Source organism: Humulus lupulus, chromosome 4 (assembly GCF_963169125.1).
Source record: "Humulus lupulus chromosome 4, drHumLupu1.1, whole genome shotgun sequence".
NCBI lineage: Eukaryota > Viridiplantae > Streptophyta > Magnoliopsida > Rosales > Cannabaceae > Humulus > Humulus lupulus.
In genome coordinates this window covers 151,214,797-151,219,880 of record NC_084796.1, presented here as the reverse complement: position 1 = coordinate 151,219,880, position 5,084 = coordinate 151,214,797, and the positions used below count along the sequence as shown (strand labels likewise).

General features: G+C 30.3%; 1 long non-coding RNA gene across 1 annotated transcript; it reads right to left on the bottom strand.

Annotated features, from left to right (window-relative positions):
* Positions 1-899: 899 nt before the first annotated feature.
* LOC133829222 (uncharacterized) lies at positions 900-3,419 on the bottom strand. Its single transcript, XR_009891626.1, has 3 exons — positions 3,357-3,419; positions 3,225-3,255; positions 900-966 (listed from the first exon to the last, which is right to left on the bottom strand). It is a non-coding gene; the product is annotated as an uncharacterized LOC133829222 (long non-coding RNA).
* Between the last annotated feature and the right edge of the window lie 1,665 nt (positions 3,420-5,084).

Below are 5,084 nucleotides of genomic sequence, written 5' to 3'. Positions count from 1 at the left end.
AGTGAGTAAGGCAAAGTAGTGAATAAAGAAGGGGATCGATCCCGAAAAAATATTACTAGATGACATTGGACAAAGGAGACCTAATTATGACCTAGAAAACTTTTCCAACCTACCCTTGTTACTGTGATAACATATACTACTACTAGAGTCTCAAATAGTTATACTACACTACAAGAAAAAATAGTATTCATAACACTTAAAAACTGCTAATCGGGAGTATTGATAACGCTTCTGAAAACGCTAACATAGCCCCTGTTATTAAAAGTCCTGTCTTTTCTATAACACTATTCGAATGTTATGTTCGATGTTATCTTAAACTATTCAATAACACATTTTTAGTGGCTATAATATTCAAATAATAACATTCATTTTGAGTATTGGGTTATAAATTTGAAGTTTAATCTTCATAACACTTTATGCATAACACTTTCCAACTGTTGTGAAAATTGTTATATTTGATCATTTTATAACGTTTTTAATTCATTCTATTATATAAATCATAACTTTTTGTCCCAATTATAATATATTATACAAAACAACCATAATTATTGTAAATTCTCCCAGTAATAACATTTTGTTATTTTGTAGTATGCATTTTTAATTGATGTAAAAAGTTTTTATTATTGTATTTTGATTAAAAAAATCACAATTGATCACAAGTGCAATATTAAATAGATCAAAAATCTAAAATATTCAATATATATGATAAACCATGAGTATTTTTACATTTGAAGACAAACTACTTCAAACCATGATGACACTGTCCACTTCAAAAGTTCTTAGTTCTAACTTGAGTTTGAAAGCATACATAATAAAATTCTATAGTCTTCACATCTTTTGCTTCAAAAGTAAAAAAGAGAAACATAACAAAATACAAAAAAAGTAAACCATAAATCTTGCTCCACCCTCCAATTCATCATCCATTCCATTGTGCACTTGACTTTGTTGTGAGGTTGATTTGCTTAGCTTCACAAGAGTTTAAATAATTAATGCTTAAACTTAGAGTTAATAGTAAACTAAAAGAGTAGAAAAAGAAAGAAAGTTAAAATAATCTCATTATGACTTTATAAGATGGCCATGCAATGACACTAACTATAGCACATAGGCATGAAAGATTGAAGATTTATGCTTGGTAAAATACTCATTAGAAAAGTTAGCTCAAACACTTTATGATTATGAAATGAAAATGCAAATGAAACACCAACCAAACATATAAATATATATATACAATACAACAACTAATTTATAAAGAAAACCCAATAGCATAGACACATGAACTAGAATTAGATCTTTGGCATGATCCAAACTAAATTTAAGAAACTCATCGACCAATTTTATATATTCCACTGACAACCTATTGGCTAACATCCATTCCTTTTCCATATTGTGCCTATCTGTTTTAATAAAAGATACAAATGATGAAAATAAAATAAGCATACAAAACAAAACTATGTATAAAAAATCTACTAAAAATCGACAACATATTCCCTAATTTACTAGCCTAGCCATCTGTCACAATCAACACAAACAATTCAAACAAATCAAACAACAAACAGGTTTTCATCCATATATCACCGCAGCACACAGAATTCTCATAACGTACTTTACTAACACATGCAAGTTTTCAACCTTCCGTTATCACCGCAGAACACAGAATTCCCAGAACATACTTCACTACGGATGAATATCTAAGATATTCAAACTCTACTAAAGTTATACAAATTCTATTAAAAATTATAAAATATTGAAAATTAAAAAAAATAAATCAAATATAACATACCTCTTGCAATTAGCTACCAATCCAATGCTTTACAAGAATCACTAAAGCATTTATAAATCATAAACACATTATAAAGACTATCACTCAACAATATTCCTTAAACAAAATAACACAATGAATTATCAAATGTCCGTTTGATTTATTAGATTGATTAGTCAGGCCTATAAATGAACAAACATATATTGTATTAGTTAGAGAAACCAGTATTAAGAAGCGAAGAAAAATTATGTATTGAATGAAAACGTTGCTTGCAAAACTGTACATAGTAGCTTTTATATATGCTACTATTAAGAAATAATTAACTTCTATTCTAAAGCTAAGACTATTCCTTTGGACAATAATAACTACTCAAAAAAGCAAAGTTAACAAAATTTGAAAACAAATCAATTAAAAGGACAAGTGATACACACATCAGAAGATTCAAAACCTTGGCCAATCATTAATAGTACTGTAACCATGCATCGGACCTGGTGCCACAAGAAAGCACTACCTTTGATTTTAATTTCCCAAATATGGTTTCCTTGAAACCTAAAAAAGTTCAGCAATACTCAAACATTATTTTAAAAGAACAGATGGTAGATAAATTTTGTTCATTCTAGAAGGTAAACCCCCTCATGTACACACACACTCCTCCTCCCCCTCTTTCGTTAAAAAAAATTGGAAGCAAATTTACATGAGTATCGAACAGCAAAAGTGATCAAGTGACATTAGAAAAAGGTTTGAGAATTCAAAAGTAAAATCTAATTGATGTAAAAACTTTGAATTTCTGTTGTACACTATTTAATATGACAGTAATCAGTTCAATTGATGACACTTAAATACCATTAAGACAAGTTCATTCAGCAACTTGCACTTGCAGTCAGGGAACCATGCTTTTATCACAAGTATGCTCCCTAGCTGGTGCTTGTGAAACCCAGAATATAGGTATGTCTCTAGAGCTACAATCGCAAACTTTAGAAGCTACTACTACTATTTTCTACTCAGCTTTGACCACTGTTATTTATAGTTCTCACACATAGTTCTTGCACCCTCAGTTACATGTTTTACTTGTGGGAGGTTAACCACCAGTTTTTGTTAAACATGATTGCATCACTTTCAAAGAAGAAACCATTCTATGTTAAACACCATCTAATTATCATAAATACTAATGAAAATCAAAACAAGTAGAATAAATCAGAAAGTACAGATGGTTAAGATTATCTAATGATCATAAATTTAGATGAACATTAAAACAAGTAGAATAAATCAATAAGTACAACGATAATTATAACCTAGGCAAGAAAGGTCAGGTTTAACTATTGAATTTCAACATGAATGACAGAGAATTAATCTACCAATGTTAACCTCACATCACAAGGAGCAATTTCAAATGACTTGTCACAACGCATGCAGGTGTGCACATTTAGTGCATCCATCTTACAGAAATTTTGGAAGTCATGTTCACCTATAAATTTCTCACCAGAGCTTTCCATTGCCTTGAGAAACATGAGCCAACTAATTAAAGTTAATTCTAAACTAAAGCAACACACAAAACAGATCATTTATTGAGCTAATCGAAAAGAGCTAAATGATATACCTTGAGATTTAGATTGTCTTCCCAAAAGAAATATTTGTACTCCCTGCTCAGATAGCTAAACCTATATTTTGGATAAGGCAACAATCAGAAGACAATCAATCCAACACTGACAGAGACAGACACACACAAAAGTAAACAAATAATTCACTAAATAAGTCAAATATGGAAAGATCTAATGAAAAGAGAGGTGATACCATGTAATGAAAGAGCATTAAAATGAGATAGAGAAATAATAATGAAGCTTTATTTTCATTGAGTAATCGGAAAGACATGTAGAACAAAGAAAATATAGTATAGAACTTGCAATTATCTTTAAGTGACTATGTATGCAGGGTTTATTAATTATGTATTATTGAGTAATTTGATGAAAATTTGGAAAACATGTGATGTGATGATATACTATTCTCTAAAAATTCATCATGACAGCAGAAGAGCTACAAGTTATACTATCTTCAAAACCTCCTACTGCTAATGAAACCTTCAGTCCATTAAAAAAGTTTATTACAGTTTATCATCATTCACAAGTCCAAACACCAATGCAAGACAAAGCAACACTCAAGTTCATCTTTCAAAGAAGCAATATGAGGGAAAATATATTTGCTCCACGATTTTACTACTCAAAAACCTCTAAAATTTAAAGTGGAAAAACCTTGCACTGAAATCAATTGGAATAAAACACCAGCCTAAAACTCCCATATCATTTGGAAGGGCTCCATTCAAAACCCTCACATAATCAATTTCTCATTCTGCAAAACACATGAAAAGGGGTCAATAATGAAAGGAGCATGTAGATTAAAATCTAGAAACAATTAGGTTCAATTTAAGGTCAGAAAGTAAACAAGATCATATAAATAGAGCTCAGATACATAATTAGATGCCAATTGTCTTAGGCTCCTAGTCTTTGGGAGGTATCCCCTTTGTAGCTACCATTTTAGCCTTAGAGTTAAAAGACTTAAATAAAAAGAAATTTAGTAGTGCCATTTTTCCAAGGTTAAAAGCATGTGATCAAAATGTAGAGCATAAAAACATAAAACAAAACAGAAAACAAAACTAGCTGCAGAGCATAAAAAATACCACTAACAAGAGCCTAAAACAGAGATCAAAATGTAGCTGCAGGCAAGCTGTAAACAAAAACAAACCCTACAAGCAAACAAAATTAACAGAAAACAGATGGAAATACTGAATACACCATAACAGAAGGAAATACTCATCACTTAAATGTTGCAATCTAAAAAATAGGGACCGCCATTGATTAAACTAGAAAAGTCTGTCGCTCCTAAGATTTTGCAAGCAACATGCCATTTCAAAAGTAGAAAAAAATAATAAAAAAAAAGAATTTCAAAATCATTGTATCTAAAATTGCAAGAAAATTGTTTTGCTATCAGTAGTCAAAATGACATGGTGAAAAACTTATAAGAAATCAAGCTATAGAATCATGCCTAGTGTAGTCATGATAGCAACAAAAAGGATTATGCCAACAGGTTGCACCTTAAAAAAAATATAGAGCATTGATTACTTGTTGGACTGAACTACAAAGAGCATAAGATATAACTTGACTATCTTGTTTTGAACTATAGCAGCTAAATACCAAAGCCTAAAAAGATGTGGTAGTCAATTTCGTTAAGTTTTCAACAAAGCATGACCGAAAAAAGCTTCTCCAAATTAAAATGCAAATGATAAACCAACCAAACATATAAATATATATATACAATACATTATAATCAGAAA